Source organism: Lissotriton helveticus, chromosome 2_1 (assembly GCF_964261635.1).
Source record: "Lissotriton helveticus chromosome 2_1, aLisHel1.1, whole genome shotgun sequence".
NCBI lineage: Eukaryota > Metazoa > Chordata > Amphibia > Caudata > Salamandridae > Lissotriton > Lissotriton helveticus.
Window position 1 is genome coordinate 891,973,893 of NC_136059.1, and position 22,089 is coordinate 891,995,981.

Genomic DNA, 22,089 nt, shown 5'->3' on the forward strand with positions numbered 1-22,089 from the left:
TCTGCCACCCCAGTTCAGACGTGGCCATATGCAAATCAGTCTGACCCTGTGCCTCAGGGGAACAGTCCAGCCCGAACTGCCAGGCCATGCCTTCCCTGGACCGGAAACAAGCTACCGAGGACCGGTTTCTGGCATTTCAGCCGTCTTCAGCCCGGCTTGCTTGAATCTAGTGGCAAAGTGAGCAAGGGACTCACGTCTGAGCATACACTGCCAACTTATGGCGAACAAAGAAAAAAAAAAGGAAATGATGCACGGAGCGTTGACAATACAAGCACCCACCCCCAGTCAACTGATCTAGGTTTAATCCATCACCGTTCTTTAGCCCACTCTGCCACCCCAGTTCAGACATGGCCATATGCAAATCAGTCTGACCCTGTGCCTCATGGGAACAGTCCAGCCCGAACTGCCAAGCCATGCCTTCCCTGGACCGGAAACAAGCTACCGAGGACCGGTTTCTGGCATTGTCCCTTGCTCACTTTGCCACTGGATTCAAGCAAGCCCGGCTGAAGACGGCTGTAATGCCAGACACCGGTCCTGGGAAGCTTGATTCCAGTCCAGGGAAGACATGGCTTGGCAGTTTGGGCTGGACTGTTCCCATGAGGCACAGGGTCAGACTGATTTGCATATGGCCATGTCTGAACTGGGGTGGCGGAGTGAGCTAAAGAACGGTGATGGATTAAACCCAGATCAGTTGACTGGGGGTGAGTGTTTGTATTGTCAACGCTCCGTCCATCATCCCCTTTGGTTTTTCTTTGCCATTTTGTGTAGCCAGCCAATGTGCTTATACCGTAGGGATGCATGTTTTCAATGTGCAACCATTCTTTTTTCAGTTTTCAAAGCCATTTTGTATGTAGTGGCTTAAGCCTTTTGTTTGTGCTCCTTCTTTTTTTTTACTTTTCCCTGATATCAGTTTAATAATATGCTTGAGACCTAGTTGCTGCTCAATGCTCATTGTAAATGTACTGCATGAACAGTGTTTTATATTATTATATAATTTTGGGGGAATTTTCACTCGCACCACTCCTTGTCTCCCAAATCCCAATTATATTTGTTTTTTTTTTTTTACATTTTATTGACATACTTTTGTTTATTGAAGTGTATCTCTTTTCTTTTTTGGTGAAAATGTAAATTTTTAAAATTTATTTCTAAATTATTATTTTTTTGTAATTTTATGTTTCACATTTTCCCAATATACATTAACCCCCTGTCTGCCATAGGCGCACAGCTGCACAACAGCATTCATTTTCTAAGGATTATTCCATTGTCACCTGCGCATCCTAACTTGATGCACATAAACAAACAGTTACATCTGAATGTAGTTGCTCCTTCTAATCCTTCCTGATTGTAAATGAAACTATATATTGGTGTGGGTTTACTTCTGAATGGATACACTGTATTGTTGTTAATTATTTATAACCTAAGTAACCACACTAACTGATAAAAGAGAAAAGACATCACCCACAGTACTGCCAGACAGAAGGCCTGTGCATATGACGTGTGACCACACAATATGTGACATCAAAACTCACATCTCTTCAGCGTATGAAGCTAAGTGCCACTGGCAACTGACAGCTTCAAGATGGCGTCAAAGTAAGGTGCTACCATGAAAGTGGCCAGTGATAAGAAGGCGCGTACCCTCACTGGTATGTCGCCTGAGACCTTTTTCGGGCAACGTTGTGTGTCTGCTGCACTGGCCTCCGGGGAGCAAGCTGGGAGCTGCACTCTTGCATCAATGGCCCCACCCTAACTTAGACACAAGCCCATATCTGTTACAGAGGCACTCACTCTAATCACAGTAGCGCCAACAAGCAGTTGGGTTGAATTGGAGTTATCTCTTTCACAAAGTAGTACACAATCGTTGCCCAAACTCAGTTAAGTGGACAACACAGTCGCAGCCAGCAATAGTAGTTCCTCCTGAAGTAGGAGCATTTCAGGAGATTGACCTTCCTTCTGAGAAAGTAGAAGAAGCCCCTCTTTCAGAAGATCCTTTATCTTCCAGATCTCCTGCAAGAAAAAGGAAGGGTACTGTACCAGCTTCCTCTCCAAGTCCCCTTCTGATGATCAAGTTCCCACTTGGATCTGTCCTCAGTCTGAAACATGCCAGGAATGGCAAGGGTAAAAGAAGTTTCCTGAAAAGCCTTAGAGTTATGGATGAAGAAGAGGAGGAGGAGTACGGCCCAGTCATCATGGATGTTAGCCCAGCCTCAGAGGAGGATGACGTTACCCCATCTCAACCTACTCTTAGGGATGTGGCCCAGAAACCACCACTGCCAGCTTCCATATTTGCAAGTCCCCTGCGACCTGTATTCACAACCACCTCAGTAGAAATAAGCACTGCAGAGAGGCAAACGTCGAAACACCCACCTATCGCCACTTCTTCGGACATTGGCAGTGGCACCAGTGTCAGAAAGTGGACCTTTATGGTTAGCAGGCAAGAGGCGAACATTGCCATATGCTCCCTTTGCAACGCAAATGTTAGTCGAGTTAAACTTGTTACAGACTAGTGAACCAGAGGCCAAACGACCCATTTGAGAAAACACCATGAAAATCATTGGGGGGCGCACCTTGGCAAAAAATGCAAGTGGTGTTGGTGAAAGGGGTGAGAGCAGAGAATCTGCATCTGCTCCGATCATGGTGGAAGGTGAAGAAGAGGATGACATTTTCATTACACTAATCAGCCCTGACCCAATCAGTGCAGTAGTATCGCCCAGATCAGCAACATCGCAATGGCACAAGACTCAGTCAGGTCGAGACACCAAAGCAAGAGCATACAGTGGCTGCCCCGCCAAGACGCACATTGAGTCAACCACCTTCAACTCTCAAGAAGTTGCTTGCTTCAGTGCCTCCAGAAAAAAAATCCAGGCTACTATTCTGGACATGTTTAGGCAGGAGGGGCAGTATGAACGCATCAAACAAGTCAAAATGGGTTTGGGTCTCAGGGATTAATTTTTAATGACCACTCAGCACTACACTCCCCGAAAGTAACTAGACACAATACAAATAGTAGTGGAGGGTCAAAGGTATGGAATTCACAAGATACGACTATGTAATGGAACTAGTGATGTTAGTTCGCTAAAGAGGGTACATCATTCATAGTTTTTGAAAAATACCCATCAGTAGCTCTTCCTGGGCGCCCTTTTCATCATGTGGGTTCCTTCTAACCATGAAGGATAGGAAAAGAGTTTAGTCATGAATGACAGCATGGGAACCAGTGGTGATATAACTGGGTCGCAGGGGGCTACTGAAAAGCAGTGCGAGAAAAAGTGAAATAGTGCAAAAGTGCAGAATAGTGATATTTAAAATTAGATGGCTCTGAGGAAAGTACTTATTTATTTGAGACCTCAAAGTCTCTAAAGCTTAAAAAGAGCGAGATTGGTAGTTTTAACTAATAGCTACCAACAGGTTGGTCGACATGTTTCAGCAGGAATTACGGATCACACTGGTATCCACTGCATTCTTCAGGACCTGTGTCGCTACTGCTAGTGTAAAGAAAATATGACAAAGGAAAAGGTATCACCTGGGTATTAGTGAAGGATCATTCTCCCAGCTGTGAAGTCCGAAGGAGAACAAACATAGTCGAAAACAAGGGAAAAACATAATATTAGTATATCTGCGGTATCCAAAACAATTACATGGTATACCATATCTATAAAGAGAATTTATGAAGCAATCCTCTTGGTAGTGCTTTAATTACTACATGGAACTACAATACCTACATGTGATATGTAGTAGGACTCCCACTTACCATATTGTGCAGGAGAGTACTGCCTCACCTCACCTGGCAAACAGCTCAGGTAATTGAAGCACCGCTCTAGTGGAAAGAGAGAGACATACAGAGACACGTCAGCGGGCAGCTGACTTCACACTTAATCACAAATAGTACTGGTGTTATTAGCAGGTCAAAAAAGCCAAAACGCCCTGGCTTAAGGCAATGGCTGCAGTTGAACATATGGCAAAAATCAGACCCTCGATGGCCTGAAAATGTGTTTAATGACACTGAAGCAAATGCAAAGAACAAGCATATCTGTTCCTAAACATTGAGGTATGGGGTCTGCCTGCGCCTCATTTTGTAATTCCTTATGCATGTTTCACTAGGTCATTAGAGAACTGCCACTTGTACACATCGTGACATGATCCCTGCTTGTGAGGCTGTATTTTAGCATCAACACTCCAGCAATTATATTAGAGCGCATTTCGTTAGTAATACCATCATCTGGGTGGTGTCTGGTTAAACTGTAAACACATAGGCAGAGCGCCGGTACACAGCACCCGCAATGGCGCTTTTTGAACGTTTTATGAAGACTGCTCGTGTGTGGGTTATAACCAGCAGCCCAACGCGAGAGAAACAAACAGAGCTCTAGTGCGCCGTGAGTCAAATGTCAATTACCGCGCTGAGGGTTTAAACTTCACAAAGGCAGCAGCGCTCGATAATTAATGCAGAGCTCTGGTCCACTGTAAAACAATTAGCTCTTACCGCGCTATGGGATTGATCTCTACACAGGCAGCAGCGCTCAATGGACTCTGGATAAGCAGTGCGCACACTGGTGGCGAGCGCGCACAAAGGCATCCTGCTACTAGGATTGCTGACAGACAGGCAAGAAGAGCGTGTCTCTCACCTGTCCGTCGGTACTTCCAGCGTCCCTCTGGCTGTAAGGGGAGGTAACGCGCGGAGTCAAACACTACAGTTTTACTTCCTCAACTGGGTGTGTCAATTGTCATCACATGACCACCAAGGATTCTGGGATATGTAGTCCTATTGAGAGAATGGACGCTCCCAGATAGATTAGAGCTTATGAAAGCTCACATATTCATTAATTTATTTATTAATACTCAGTCTCCAGAAACATTGATATTTGCATGTATATTTAGAGCAGGGGCATCCGAAAGAAATGGTTTTTTGGAGGTACTGTTGTTTGTAAAAGCTCAGGTAAAGCGCACTAGCAGCTCAAAATGTTACTATGGCTACCAATGTTGCAAAGCTCTACTTTAAGCCAAGCAATACTGCACCGACCAATGGAACGGTAAAGAATAAAAATAAATAAAGGTCAACTGAAATTTCTTTTATTTTTTATTTTTATTTTTATTTATATTTATATTTTTATTTTAGACAAGTGAACACTTGTTAATCAGGCAGAGGGGCTCCAAAATGTGTAAGATATAAGTTGACGATGGCAACAGGATGTTTGTGCCCGACATTGGCATAGAAAACACGTGTGAGGCTACACCATCACATGGATTAGAAGATTATTGTGAATCCTAAATTTGACCTCACAAAAAATGGCGAAGTATGGAGAAAAGCAACCGTAGCCTGTAAACTGGTCAGAATCAGTGCCAGACCCCATATAAATGTTTAGATGACTAATACGCTAGAGGAGTGCATCTCACAGAGACATCCACGGGATGTCATCATTCAACCCGTCCTTGTCTGAGTTCAGAGTGTACACCCATTTTTGTTCTTTCCTGAACAGAAATTTGCTAATGTCTGTCACATGGTTGGGTATCAGGGGCTGTTCTAAAATGGTCCATCGAAATTCATCAGGGCCATGTCCCACCTCCAAAAAGTGATTGATCATTTTGGTGGACTGTTTGCGACAGCGGATGGTGCTCCTGTGCTCGGAAATGCGCGTCTTGACCTTCCTGGTCGTCATGCCCACGTATTTGTATTCACAGGGGCAGACTATCAAGTAGATGACATTGAGGCTGTTACAATTGGTGAAGCGCCTTTGTTCCCATAGACGCCCGCCTCCAATGTCAATAGTGGTAGATTTGATGGTCTGGGGGCAGGCGGCGCAATTACCACACGGATGGTGACCTGTCACAGCTGGCATACCCCAAAGTGTTCCCACTGCTCTCGGAGTCGCTACTCTGGGTCTTGTGTGGACAAGTTGGTCTTTTAGGTTCCTACCCCTTTTGAAGGCAAATAGAGGCGGGGGCAGGTTATCATTACCCGTGTTCAAGATACCCCAATGTTTCTTGATGATCTTCTGGATCTGATTGGAACGAGTGCCAAAAGTGTTGACACAGGTGATCCGAGATTCTTTGGCTTTTGGGAATGTAGGCTCCAAAAGGCTTTCACGGTTATTATTGAACGCCCTCTTTTTTGACCGGCGTATTAATTGCTTCGGGTACTTTTTTTCAAGCAAGTTGTTCTCTAGCAATTTGGCATGATGAAAGAAGCCCTCCCTGGTGGAGCAGTTCCTCTGAATTCTCAGGAATTGCCCATAGGGCAGGTTGTCCCTTAGAGCTTTCGGATGGCAACTCTCGTAGCTCAACAGGGAGTTCCTTGCCATAGGTTTCCGAAAGAGCTCAGATTGAAGACCAGTAGGAGTTACATTAATTTTGAGGTCTAAGAAGGCCAGATGTGTATTACTGTGCTCGACAGTGAAACGGAGGAATGCATTCCTGCTATTCAGCCAATTGTGGAAAGTTTGGAGCTCATCCACAGTCCCTCGCCACACCACAAGGACGTCATCGATGTAACGTTTCCAAAGGCGGAGCGAGGCGAGAAAGGGGTTGGTATCGGTGAGGATGGTTTCTTCTTCAAACCGATGGACGTAAAGGTTCGCCAGGCTAGGGGCAAAAACGCTGCCCATGCTGGTCCCAGAGACCTGTAGATACATGGACTCCTCGAATTGGAAATAATTCTCCGTCATAGCCAAATTCGCCAAAGTCATAATGAAAGAGACCGGGGTGATGGAATCTAAATCATGTGCTCTTAGTAGGGTCTCGATCACATCAAGAGTCTCTCTTTGTGGGATTGACGTATAGAGAGATTCTACGTCGAAGGATACCAGTAGATCTATGTTGGCATCAAACTCGACGTCAGGTAGAATCTTCAGAACATCCTTAGTGTCTTGTAGATATGTGGGCATCTTGTGCACCATCGGTCTCAAAAAGTGGTCTACAAAAGTTGAGAGGGGTTCAAGAAGAGACCCAATGCCTGATATTATTGGGCGTCCAGGGGGTGGCCGCTGTGGTTTGTGCACTTTAGGAAGCACGTAGAAGTAAGGGACAATGGGGTGTGCCAGTTGTAAATACAATGCCTCCTTTGATGTTATCCATCCCTCAGATAAAGCCTCTTCAACGTGTTGTTTGATGGCCAATGATAATCTCTCTGTAGGGTCCTCAGTGAGTTTCCGATATGACTTCACATCACTGAGTTGTCGAATGCATTCCTCGCGGTATGTAGTTGTATCTAGGACAACTATAGCACCGCCTTTGTCGGCAGGTTTGATCACTACCGAAGGGTCCTCTGCTAGTTTTTTCAAAGCTTGCCGTTCTCTCTTAGGGAAATTGATGAATGGCTTGCTGGTTTGTTGTAAAAGATTCGTGATATCGCAGTTCACCGCCTCCTCGAAGGCCAAAACCTTCGCTGGCAATCCGGTGGTAGGTGGATTGAAGGAAGAAGGTCGTTTCAGACCTGTATTCTGGTCACTCAGAGTCAGATCACTTCCACCTTCATTCTCTTTTGCAAAAAGGAAATGCAAGCGGATTTTCCTGAAAAATTTCCCCATCTCAATGTTAGTCTGGAACGGATCACCCATGTTCGTAGCCACAAATCCCAAGCCTCTGTTGAGCATTTTCAGTTCCATCTCCGAGAGTGTTCTAGAACTCAGGTTAATCACGAGGTCGTCCCTGATGTTGATGCTGTTGTTTGGTCCTGAGGTATCTGTTTGCCACTCCGTAGGCCCATCGACTGCGGCGCCAGGTTCCACTGTACTTGGTTCTGCTGTTGGCCTCTCCTCCGCAGTATGAACGCAACCACCCAATGGCACGTTTTTACAATGGGAAGCTGGCTAAAATGTTAGTGCTGTACCTCCTCCATTTTTATTATGTGGAAGGAGTGGGTTTTCTATAATTTGTGGTGGCCATTTGCGTGAAACGGAATGGTCCCAGCCGGACCTATTTTGCCAGAGTTGCTGTTCCAGCGCTATATCCTGATGTTCTGGAATTGATTGTACAAGATTTGCAGCAGAACGCGGTTCACACTATCCACGTGATGACAGCGATGTGGACCAGTTGGCAAGTGCATCATTGCACACAATTTCTTTTGTGGCAGGTTAGAGAAATTATATCTACAGGTGTTGACACTCCTGACATTTTTAATAGTTCTCGGCAGCATGCAACAGTAGCAATGTTCGCCATGGAGAAATCCCATACAACTACAAACATCTTGGATGACGTTAGCAAAAAGGTCTTTGAATGGCTGCAACCCAGAGGGCTTAATATTGGATTTGGTGCTACAGACAATGGCAGTAATATAGTTAAGGCTATTTCAGATAGTTGGCTATTTCAGGGTCCTGTGTTAGGTACACTGCAACAATATCATTGTACAAGACTTTATCAAACATTTAGACCGAGTCAGCAACTTACTGTCCACCTGCTGAAGATTCTGCTCTCATTTCAGCCATTCTTTTAAAGCCAGTAAGCAACTGAGGATCATTCAGCATCACAATAGGATGCGTGTTAAAGCACTACAGGAGGTGCCAACACGTTGGAACTCAACTTATGACATATTGTAACGTCTGTTTGAGCAGTACAGGCCGATCAATGAATATGTCATGCAAAGAGGGGATGCAACTGTGGAAGGCATGATCATTAAGATAGACCAGTGGGGCTAAGGTAAATGCCTGACAGAGATACTGCTTCCTTTAGAGGTTTTCAAGCAGGAAGTCAGCAAGGAGGATAGTATGATGAGGGGGCGTGGCCAGCCGGCAAACATGGCGGACGCAACTCTTTAGAGCTCCATCCGTAAGGCCCTAACTTCTGCAATTATCCTGGAAGTGTGGTCCCAGTTCCTCCATACCAGGAGGAGCAGCTGCGGGACGGTTTGAGAAGTTCGCCGGTGTGTTTAAAGCTGGGAAGTGTGGACAGAGTGGGGAGAAATAGGCTGCCGAGCAGGAGGAGCTGACAGACGCTGGGAAGGTGCGAAACCTGGCCCGGCGCGCAGGGGGGCCTCCGTCCCTGCTCGCGCACAGATCGCAAAAGGAGCCTGACAGGCGTGGCGGACTGCTGGGCGAGCTGGAGCTGAGCGGGGGCGGCCCTGGAGCGAGTGGCCGGGAACCAAGCGCTACTCTGGAGGACTGAGAGGAGAAGCCCTGTGGAGACTGCTCTGGGAGCGGGGAGGTGCGCCGCCATTCACCAGTCAGGATAAGGTGAGCGGCGGAGGTGCGGACTCCCTGCTGACGGGCTCTGAAGGCTGACACTTTCCTGACCCGAGCGGGGAACGGGGGCTCTCTGGGCGGCGGGGCCGGCGGCGGACGATTGCCGGAGCCCTTGAGGAGTGTTGTGGAGCCCGGGAGACAGGCGGCAGGCTGGAAGCCCAACCCTGGTGAGTGCCTGAGATTCGGAGTGGCAGGGGCAGAGAGGCACTGCAAGACGGTGGAAGACGGGGGCAGACGGCAAGGAGAGTGTGGCTGACCGCAGGCCGCGCTGTTAAGGCACCATTTTGATTCGGACGCCATTTTAGGCACCCAAGTAACGAGCGGCCCTCGCCATTAGGCCACAGCACTCGGCCCATCTGTTGCGAGCGTCGCCGGCCACAGAGACCGCACCATTGCTGTGGAGCTGGAGGCGGGGGGCCCACCTGTGCTGCTGAGGTGAGGGGTGTGCCTGGGAGGACATTGCCGATTGCGCTCCGCACCCACCTGAAGGGCGGCGAGCGCAGAGGGCCTAGAGACAGCCTGCGTACAATACAGCATCTGCGGGCTGCAGAGTGGACGCTCACCGGCCGAGGTCGGCTATAGCCCATTTGCCTTTGCCAATGCACAGCCCTGCCTCCTAGCGAACAGGCTGCTTCCTTCACGGCCGCCATCACGAACGCGGCAGACTGAGGAACACTTGAGTGGAGGTCGCTGACAATGCCTGCCGGCCCTACCTAGCTGAGCGAGCCTGGCCACCCCTGAAGACATAGCTAACAACCGAGCTAGCCAGGAAGCAGCTAAGGGAAGATTGCGGCCCCTACACTCTGGCCATAGAGGGTGAGGGTGCTGGGAGGAGCCCGGGAGCGGGGCTGCATGGTGAACTGCCACTGGACGACTTGACGGCGGCCTCTGGGGGCCCACCTTGACGCGGTCGGTGTCCCTTTGGCTGGCTCGCAGTGTCGATAGACTGATTGATAGGCGCAGGAGCCCATCTTTGCCCCCCTGACACCACCCGGAAGCCCACAACCAGGCTGGTTGATGCCTACGGTGCAGCAAATTGTAATGGGCAGACTTCGGGACACAGCGCAGACGAGGCAACAGGACGCGGGTGGCCCCGACCCCCCGCAGGAGCAGGGACGGATGGCCATGGAGCCCGTAGCTGCCCTAGCGGCCAAAATGGACACAGTTCTAGCGGCGGTGGAACGCATAGGGACGACCCTGGAGCAAACTAAGTCATCTTTGGATGGGCGGATCGATAAAGTCACATCGGACTTCACGCTGCTGCACGCGGACCATCGTAAACTGTCGGAGTCAGTTGCGGAGCAACACCAGGCGGTCCAGGAACTCCAACCTGTGGTGCGCAGCCATGCTTCAGCCCTGCAAGACCTGATTGATAGAGTCCAGGCGCTCGAAGACCGCGCCGAGGACGCGGAAGGGCGCTCTTGGCGCAACAACGTCCGAGTAGTGGGCCTGCCGGAAGGAGAAGAAGGGACGGAACCTGAAAGGTACACAGAGAGCTGGCTGCAAACAATTTTACCAGTGGGAGTACTATCTCCGCACTTTGTGGTGGAAAGGACGCACAGGGTGCCGGCCCAAGCCCAGAGACCGGGAGCCTGACCCCGCGTTTCTCTTCAAGCTCCTCAACTATAGGGACCGAGACACGGTGCTCAGGGATACTCGGAAGATGAGTGACCTCCAGGTGGGCAACAGTCACGTGATGCTCTTCCCGGACTATACGCCAGCGGTACAAAAGAGACGTGGCTCCTATATGGCAGTGAAGAAACAATTGCGGGACCTAGAACTGCCCTATTCTTTGCTGTTCCCCTCACGGCTCCGCCTGGTCACTAAGGGGGGCGCTTGCTTCTTTGAGGCTCTGTCGGAAGTCTGGGACTGGCTGGAGGAGACTGGGCAGTGGACGGGGACGCGACCGACAGGCCCAGAAGACGGCAGATGGCAGGAACAGGGCTCCAGGAGGAGGAGGAAGAAGAGAGGGGCTAAGAGAGGAGCTGGCCTAGGACAGACGGCACCCAGCCCGGAGAAGATGCGACAGATGCGACAAGAGGTGCTGGAGGCGGTCGCGACACTTGGAGTGGTGGTTGGACTCGGAGGCCCGAACCATAGATCACAGGGCGGAACTGGAGCAAGCGGATCGTCCTCACCGTCCACAGTAATTTTGGAAGACACTACGCTGCCTATGGTGACACCCCAAACAGCGGACTACATAATGTGAAAGATGATGGACCTGAGATAGACTGCTGTATTGCCTGTGCTCAGCGCAAGGCCAACTGTATCCTTTGTATGCTCAATGTAACAAGCTGATACACACTACTGCTGGCTCTGCAGACATGCATTTGCCCTTTCTATGTCCACTGTACCATGCTGATACATGCTACTGCTGACTCTGGAAGCATGCATCTGCACAACATAGAACTGGGAGCTACTAGCGCGGCGTAGGTACACAGGGACGGCCCCCTCTGGGTCACAAACCCGATCAATACTAAGCGGGGCTGTCTCAATGGGCAGCTCGCACTGGTCGGTACGTTACACTGTCCGTGATTAATCACCCACACCACAGCAGCGCTAAGGGCTCTGGATGAGGGAGTAACCTGATGACACCACTGACTGCTCGTTCCCCCACACGCACGTACATAGCGGTCATGACACATTAAACAGTCCGCACGTTGCCTAATCTGGATGCACCCCCCGTTGGGAGTACGCCCATAAAGTTATAATGGGTCTGGGTCACATGTTTCAGGAGCGGCACCTAGAGATCCTCATCCGAGAGCCTAACCCTCGGCCACACACGTTCCATCCCCTGACTCCCCGGGTGGTCGCACCGCAAAACAACCCATGGCGTGCACCAACATCATGACCTGGAACATCCCGGCATGCACACCCACACGCGTCGGTATTCTGTTTTCGCTTATATGCAGCATCACCAGGTGGGGATCGCACTTCTTCAGGAGACGCACATGTCCCGGGTGGAACTGGAGAGACTTCGCAGGCGATGGAGGGGGCAGCTTCCTGGCACTACCTACTCGGCGCACGCGCGAGGCACACTGATATGGGTGAGGGCAGGTGGTCCCTTTACATGCACTGACACACAGGTAGATCCGGAGGGAAGTACTCTTTTGCGAGGGGGAGACTCAATGGGCAGGAGATACTGCTGGGTTCTATTTACGCCCCCAACACGGAGCAATCTGCCTTCCTAGCATCCTTAAAACACATCCTTCAGCGGTATGCGGGCCTACCCTGGCTCTTAGGCGGTGACTACAACATGGTGCTGGACACGCAGATCGACCGCTCTTTTCCGCCCCTCCGGGCAGTGGCAGGGACCTCGGCGGTGAAAGCTCTCAGGGACTGGTTAGCACATTGGGACATCCATGACCTTTGGCGGGTGCAGCACCCTACAGACAAAATATACTCATACTACTCGGCGGTGACGGTCTCCATGTCCGTCTGGACAGAATAGTAGGCTCCCAGTCCCTGCTCCCGCTTCCGTCCAAGTCAGAATATCTGGGGAGGATGCATTCAGATCACAACCCCCTGTAGTTTCAGATTAGCTGGGCGGCAGACAGATGCCCCGGTGTCCACTTGGCGGCTTCAGCCGCTGCGCTGGAGGACGCCGAATTTAGGTCTTCATTGGGCACTGCCATCCTATCCTACTTTGAGGAGAATGAGGATTCAGCGAGCGACCGTATGGTGGAATGGGATGCTCACAAGGCGACTATCCGGGGGCACTGTATAGGGGCCACATGGAATATCCGCACACAGGTGTCCGCGTCCCTGGTCCGTATAGAGTCCGAACTTCTGCAGTACGAGCAGGAGGGGGAAGGAACGGGAAGGCATGCGTTAAGGCTGGGAGAGCTTTGTGGTGAGCATGCGGTCCTACTTGAGCGACTGCGGTGCCACAACTATGCAGCGCACACTGCCAAGACGCACGCGAAGGCAGATAGAGCTGGCCGTTTACTGGCCTGGCTGATACAGGCCACAGAGCGTAATGTCCCGATTGGCGCCATCCGCTCGGGGGACGGGATAGTGGTGTATACACAGCGCGAAATCCACCAGGCGCTTACCGATCACTACCGGGACCTGTACAGAGCTCGAGGTGCTGGGCAGAAATATGTGGTGACTGAATTTCTGGAGTCAATCGCGCTGCCTACCATCACAGAAGCCCAGAGGGCGGAGCTGGAGACCCCGATCACGCTGGAGGAGGTGGGAGATGCGGTCCAGGCGCTGGCGACGGGTAAATCGCCAGGACCTGGCGGTCTGCTGGCCGAATACTACAAAGCAAATAGGGACATCCTAGCGCCCCAGCTCCTTCAGTTGTATAGAGCATCAATAGATGAGGGCCATCTTCCATCCTCTCTACGAGAAGCGTTTTTGGTGTCTCTACCTAAGCCCGACAGAGACCCCATGTCCCTGAGCTCTTATCGCCCGTTGGCGATGCTCAGCGCAGACTATAAGATACTGGCCAAAATGCTTGCAGAGCGTCTTGCAACGATGGTACCGCATTTAGTCTATTCGTACCAAAATGGTTTCGTACCAGCGAGGTCCACATCTCTGAATCTCAGGAGGTATTTCCGAGTAGCGACGGAGGCGGCGACGGTCTGGCCCAGGGCGGGATGCCTGGTGCTGGACTTAGAAAGGGCCTTTGATTACCTCGAGTGGGGCTACCTGATGGCGGTTTTGGAGGCGTATGGACTGGAAGGAAACTTCCTACAAATGGTGGGCCTTCTGTATAGGAACCCTGTGGTCCGCGTCCGTCTGGGGCCGTACATCTCGGAAGGGGTGGAGGTGGGCAGGGGCACCCGGCAGGGGTGTCCTCTGTCGCCACTGCTCTTCGCGCTAGCCATAGAACCCTTAGCCGCGGCCATGAGACAGTTCCTGGTGGACGGAATCCCCCTGGGAGACGGCGTACACCAAGTATCTTTATACGCGGATGACCTCTTGGTCTTTGTCAGAGATGTAAACCACATGCCGGAGCAGCTGGCTCCACTACTGAACCGTTTTGCCAGCCTCTCGGGGCTTCGAGTTAACGCAGGCAAATCATGCCTCTATGCCTTTAATAGCGAGGTGGCCGATCCGCAGTATAGCCTGCAGGGCACGAGGGTCCAGTGGCGAGAGGACACGTTTAAGTACTTGGGCATCCAGATCTACCGCCGGCCGGCAGACCTGATGGATGGGAACCTGGGTAGAGCGGTGACAGCGCTTAAGGCACAGATAGGCTTCTGGTCCACTCTTCCCCTGACACCCACAGGCAGAGTGGCATTGGCCAAAAGGGTGATGCTCCCTCGCCTTCTATACTATTTTGCGAACCTGCCCTTGTTTGTGCCTGCGTCTTTCTTCTCCAAACCTAACGGGATCCTCCGTGACTTTATATGGGGCACATCCCGGCACCGCCTGGCCCTCGGGAAACTGTTCCTACCCACAGACAAAAGCGGCCTGGCCACCCCCTGTTTCGAGCACTCTTATTTGGCAGTGCAGCTCCAGTGGGTTGCCCGCTGGTTGGCGGACAGGGGGAGAGAGGACACTGCCACGGGCGAGCCACCCTACACGCTGGAGAGGATTACCACGCTCTTCTACCCGTTAGCGGCCAGGGCACGTCCCACCCCCCTACTCCAAGGGGTGGCGTACAAATGCTTCCGCAGGGTACTGTACCTCACAAGGAGGGTGCTCCCATATGCGCCTGCGGTGCCTCTGGAGGGCTCGCCAGGGGGAGAGGGTGTACTCAAACGTCACATGCTAGAGCAGTGGCAGGAGGCGGGTGTTCAGTCGCTAGGCAACGTGTACCAGGACGGAGCTTTGATCCCCTTTGAGGCGCTGGTCGCGGAGGCTGGACTCCCTCCCAGGGGTTCTTCATGCACAGATCCCTCATGGCCCGCATGGCGGCTGGATGGGGCGAAATTGCGGAAGAGCCGGAGCAGCACCTGACGATGCAATACCTGCATGTCATGGGCAGGCGCAGGCATCTGATTAAATGGTTTGCTGCATCCCTACGGATACATACGGAGTTGGATCTGACCCCGCTCCGCGGAAAGTGGAAGCGCGATATGGGACGCACGCTGATGGACAAAGAGTGGGAGAAGATCCTTAAAAGTCCGGTACGCATCCCCAGAAACATGCGCTTCCGCCAGATCCAGGTATATATAGTCCACAGGGCCTATCTCACACCCAGCTTAATAAATAAATACTTTCACAGGGCGGATGCGTCTTGCCCCCGGTGTGGCGAGTTAGATGCGGATCTTCTTCACCTTCTCTGGCGCTGCCCAGGGCTTGGCACCTACTGGAGAGACATCAGTGTCCTGCTCACACAATGCACTGGCCGCACCATTCCCTGTAACTGGCCTGAATTTCTCTTGCATCAATTCAAGAGGTCGCCTAAGGACAAGGCGTTGTCCCGCTTTCTAGATCTGGGGATGTAACAGCGGTGCGACTCCTCACAAGGAGATGGAAGGCAAGTGACTCACCCAGCGAGCACGCTTGGACCTTGTCCCTCCTGTCGTGGGCTCGAGCAGAGTGGACTGCCATTAGGAGAGAGGAAACAGTGGGGCTCCGCAGGGAGCCCATGGCGGAGCGTTGGGAGGGCATGCTTAATGCACTACAAGCGGCAGGGGCTAACATGACTGCGAGGGCAGAGGGGGACACAGCAGGATTGGTGGATAATAGAGGAGAGGGGTGCGCGGCAAGCGATGCCACTGACATACAGATTGGAGCCCAACATGGGATGGTTGCGAGAGTGCCATAGGAATGGAGATGCACACACATGATCAGGGGATGAGGAGAGTGAGTAAGACAGAGGAAGGGGATGAGTAACATGGAAAAGGAGGGAGTGGGAGGCGGGCCTCGGGAACGGATCTGAAGGGGGAATTTTGTACTGAATCCTGGTGATAATGCTGTGTTTAGATGTTGTTGTTTTCTTGCAAATGTTTTGATTGCATGTGAGTTAAGTCTATACTAGTTGTCTCCCCAAGAGGAACTGGGACGCACTGACTCTTGTATACTGCGGACATGCCTGGGTGCCCAAGACTTTGTCGCATGCCATTCAGATGTAACTGTAGTAGCGCCTCATTGGCTCACCGCACTGGTAGCGCATCGGCACCCGGACAAGGTTGAAGACTTAGCTAACAGTAAATGATGTACCCAATGTAATGTTGAGAATTAAAAATGCAAATAAACAGAGTTGACAAAAAAAAGGAGGACAGTATGATGGGCCAAGCTATATTGTTGTTGATATGCTACAGGAACAGCTAAAGGAGGTGTACACAGGTGTGGACAGAAAAAGATGTGCATGAGTTTGGCTAGAGAGTTTAATCCTTCACTTGGCTGTTAATATAAGGATGCAAAGAGACATTGTGTCATCCAAACATTACATCTGTCCCACAATTTTTGATCCACGGTGCAAACAATTACTAGCCACTTTAATCCCCTTTTCAGACAGGGATGTTTCAAACGACAAGGTGTGGATTGCTGAGCAAGCCAGCGACCTAGAAAAAGAATGGCTGGGAATTAGCGGCCCACTGCCGGGCAAACGTTCTGTACTGCAGCATTCAACTTCCATATAGTCTAAGGGGCAGTGTTGTTGGCTCACAGCAGCCAAAACCAACAACAAGAACTCCAGAAACAGGATCATCGGCCCCAAAATCTGCATTTGATTGGATTCTAAAGGCAGGGCTTAAGTCCAGGGCAGAGGCGCAGGCAAAAGAGGTCAAGCAAGTTGGAGCACCAATGACTTCTGAGACGATGGTCCAGGCCTATCTGGATGACTCATCAGAGGTCTATCTGGATCAAAACTTTTTGGTGTATTGGTATAGGAAGAGGCGCCAGTGCTCAGTAGGCTGGCAAAAAAGTATCTGGCTTGTTCGGTAGCCACTGTGGCTGCTGAGCGTGTGTTCAGTGCAGTTGTCACAGTGAGAAGGACCAGTCTCTCACCCCAAAGCGAAGAGAAATTAGCCATGAATAAAACGAATCAGCACTTTATACCACCAAATTACACCATGCCTGAATTACAACAGGAGGAGGATGAGGTTGATTGGTCAGACTCAGGTCATGGCAGTGTGCTAGCTGACCTACTTCTGGGTAAACCACCTCAGTTTGAGAACAATCTCTAATTCCCTGACTATTGGGTAGGCCTTGGTTATGATATAACTTTCTATCTCCGAACTGCTTTGACACAAAATAAAAAGGATATATAGGTAGGGGAACATTATATTATTTTGTTTGTTTTGTGTCTGACTGAGCAATGCAGCCCCACCGTTTTAGACTCCTGTATGGCTGGATTGAAGTTGGACCTGTGTACAGTGAAAAAGCCTCCCCTCCCTATTCCTTTCGAGTACATTGGAGAGACAATGCCTATATCCATCCCGTGCCTATCCTTTTTTTTGTCCCATAACAGGACTGCCCCAGAATATTTGATTTACAAGACTTGCCAACGTGTGTTCCGTGAATCAATTAAAAATGTGCCACCGTGCTTGGATTTGAACAGGTTAGTAATGCACCAATGAGTGATGCATGAGTGATTGTGAGTGTTGAGTTGAATCATGTGCTGGCAGGCAGTGAGGGTGGGAGTTCAACTATAATTTGTAAGATTGATTGTGTTTGGATGATTTACAATGTTGGTGGCTTAATGGGTGATTGCTAGACCTGGTTGTTTTTGGCGTTTCCCCTGACTTTTTGCTTTCTGACCTCCTGGTTTTGACTCCGTTTTTGCTGGTTTAGTGTCTCTGCTTACTTTCTCACTGCTGTTCAGTGTTAAAGTGCAAGTAGTCCTACTGTAAATGAAGTTATGGATTGGTGTTTCCATGATTCCATGTTTGATTTACTGGTAAGTCGCTAGTAAAGTTCACTGAGAGTGCCAAGGTCTGTAAATCACATGCTACCAGTGGGCCTGCAGCACTAATTGTGCCACCCACAGAAGTTGCCCTGTAAAGGTATCTCAAACCTGCCACTGAAGTGTCTGCTTGCAGTTTTTACTGCCATGTCGACTTGGCAAGTGCACCCATTTGCCAAGCCCCTATGGGCAGGGTGCAGTGGATGTGAAATGTAGGACATATACTGGGGTGGGTGACGTGTCCTGACAGTGAGATATAGTGTATTTTGTTTTACACTATTGAAATGCTATCTGTCCTATAGGATAGAATGGGAGAGGCTTTGTAACAACATCACATTATGCACTCACTAGGCTAAATGTTATGATTATGATCATGACAGTTGTGCATTTGATCAGCCCGGTACATGCAGCCACTTGTCTGTGATTGTTGGTTGTTGTAATTGCTCTCACTTAATTGATTGCACATGAGTCATAAAATGAGTGATAGCAAAGGACTATGCTCTTGCTCTGCCTTTGAGTCTTCTTGATATACCCCTCATGAAACTTACCTTCTGTCCTTCTCCTTGACTCTACCATAATTTCTCTGTTTTACAATCTGCATGCCTTCTCTTCTCCTGCACAAAAGGCAAAAGCACCATAACACTCATGCTTACTTATTGGACAGCTTCAGTCAGGCACGCAAGATTGACAGACAGTCCAAGAAGAATGCAGATGCACTATCCAATTTGGCAATATAGTATAATTTTTCCTTTAAGAATAATTTTTTAGAATTGTGTGGGTTCACTTCGCTCTTCCATAATTTGTATTTACTATTTTTCAAACCTCGGTGACAGAACATTTAGATAAATAATAATATAATAACTTGGGTCTCTGTGGCTGACGGATTGTTTGCAATGCATTTAATTTAACTGTGTTATACTGATTCCTTAATTTCCTTCTACACCAGATTAATGATGGTTGGCTGCTCATCGCCCAGGTGAATATTGTCTTTGTGTTGTGTTTGTCTTTGTCACATCCTTCCCCAAATCTCCTTTCCAATCTATTCATCAAACACCTAACCCTCTTCACCCAGGCTGTGTGATTTATTGGGGTGTGACTTAATTTACACCATAAATTGATCACACCCTTGGGGCAGATGTGATGAAAGCAACACCAACTCAGTGCAGGATCTTCAGCTGTTTTACCTAAACAATAGCCCACACTGGAGCCATTTACCTACCCACGCATAAAAAGTGATCCGTATTTTAGTTATAGAAGAACATCATTTGTCAGCATCATCATTCAGGCATTGTTTTGGGTAAATGCTTAACCTTGTCCACTCCAGACTTTGAATCCACTTCACATGACTCATGGATTTCATAACTTTCGTTTTTATTAAAATACTAGCTCACAATTGCTCAGAAGAAGTTACTATTGCTATATTTAAAAATATATTTTCACTATCAGGTATTCTACTATTCTCTGTTGTGTAGCAGTCTGGTCTCAATTCTTTGTAAAGCTATGATATGATATATAACCCACTAACTCAGTGTTTTTATTTTAGTTTAGTTGCTTGCAATGAATAATTCTTCTGATTCATCCTAAAGTTGGAGTTCACCTAGGTGGGAGTGGGACCTCACTTCTGTTCTAATTCCTTCACTGTTAGTGTGTTAGCCTGCTACTGCTACCAACACCATAAAATGGCACCATGAAGCCATGCAGCCTTCGCTTCATCTGTTCAGGTAAGAGGGCAATGGAGCGTTTTTGTAGGCAATGGCACCCACCTCTTCCCAGTGGTTAATATAGCTGCAGACTGCAGAGACTTGGAGAGTAGTAGGACAAGGCCCAGGGTACGGCATAACTAATTGTTTTACACTAAGCATATTTTAAAAACAGGCTGCACTAAAAGGTAGCAGTGCAAAGTAAACCCCCCCAAAAATATTTGTGGTATAAATAATGTAAAATAAAAACGTGTTTCCCTTTTTAACAATATAAAACCCACCTCTTCTACCCACAACTTGCCCAACCCCTCTCCACAAACAAATCTCCCAGTCCCCAACCAATGTCTAAAATGTCCAGCAAAAAAAAAGCGAAAAGTCCAAACAAAAGTCCCAGTCAAATCTACTATCATTCCCACCATCTCCCGCACAACAAGACCCTCCAACCAAACCAAATATTATCAAGCATTGGCATAGCCTTTAAGTCTCGCCTTTGAGACCTTATAAGTGTTTCGCAGGAGCTATTGCCTTTGCCAGTGTGCTTAAGCTATGGTGTAGCGTAGTGTGTCTGCTGTACAGTACATTACAAAAGTTATAAGCATTTGTGTTACCTTACATATAATTAGGATGATATTATGTATTATTGAACAATTAAATAGATACAAATATAACATAAAAAATGCTGCAACTTGACCCGAAGGTACTAGAGCGCTTTACATGAGCACCAGTTGCATTACAGATCGATACATTCATTATTTTTGGTTAGGCACTGGGAGATAAAGTGATTTGCCCAGAATCACAGGATGTTGAGCCTTCCTCTGAGACTCGAACCCAGTTGCCCAAGTTCAAAGTTGGCTACTCTAGGCATTACGCCACATCCTCTCCCCTTAACCAGAGTACACGGGGTTTAATATGTACAATTACATCTAGGGCTTGAGTACACTATCTAGGAGTTGAGTACACCCCCATTGTTTCCTTTGTATAGACGAGCATTATTTTCTCAAGTAACTTAGGCTGTAGTGTGGCAATAAGGTGGAATTTCAACTTTGCAGTGAGCTAACAAATGTGTGAATCTGCATTTATTAGTGTGTTTTTTCAAATAAAGTGCTGTTGGGTCAAATTCATTGGCATGGCACAAATTAATATAGTAATACTCAACACCACCAAGTTAAATTATGGATATTTTTGCTGGGGGAAAATATGCTGAAATTTGCCAGCTCTGGTAAGCTTTGCAGACATAACTTGCTACCAATCCACTACTAATGGCGGTGTAAACACTGGAGGGAGTTATACAGAAATGGTGTATAGTGCTGCTGTGAGGTACCTTTGTAGTGATGGAAGATGGTGATGCAGTGGTGAGATAATTAAGCAGTGCTGTGGGGAGAGCAGGCCATGAGGTACTAGAGCATTAGTAATGAGGGGGATGCAAGAATAATAATTTGCTAGTAGAGGGGCACTTGCTGGCACTTTGTAATTGGGCAGTCCTATAGGAGCTGAAATGGAAATAGTTTCCTTTATGAGGGGGACAGTCTCAAAGTATTATAATATTGAAACATTGGGGGCTCTGATCTCCTTGCTCTCCTTAAAGAGAGACATTTCATCACTCATTGTGGTTTCCTCTGATGGGAAGAGCTTCTTGTGTATCTACTCTCTCCAAGCAAAGTTGCAGTGTTATTGCTTGCTTTCCCCCAAACAAAATTGAAGGTTTTATTGCCTGCCCATTATTGTACAATTTTGTCATGCTGTCGCACTGAGATTACTTCAAAGATATATACCTGTAGAGCATACACTGTTTCATTGAGCAAGGGTTTCTACAATACAAAAGTCTTTGTACCCTTACTGATGAAGATCTTTAAAAGTGTCAAAGTGTTGATATTACTCTCCCCTTGGACTATCCCTCCTCTTTAGAGGAATCTTGGGAGACAGTCTTCATATTCAGACCTGGTCTTAATTTGTTTTGTTCAATGACAGGTACTCAAATCATTGGTATCTTTCGTTCACATTCAAGACGTTTTCTCATCACAAAAATAATATTTGACAAGCCTGATCGTTGTACCGATACCCTACCTATGAATCATTACCTAAGATACCTACATATACATATGTATTAACTGCTTATGTAACAGAGTGCCGTGTTTTTTGCTTTTGTTATTCACTAAATCTCTTTGTAACACAAAATAATTTAAAGTAACCTTTTGGACAACAATCAAGTTCCCTATACTGTTTTTTTAAAGTAGTAATTAACCTTTATTGTATGTGGTCAATTAAAACCGTTTACAAAATACATTTAACTAAAGTTCAGTTCTACTAAGCTAATAGGTCTTGTCTATGCAATAGCCATTGGCTTTGCCAATGTGTTTTAAGCCATGTGTACATAGGCGTGCTTGCTGTCTAGCATGGCTAAAGGTTAGCAGAGAAG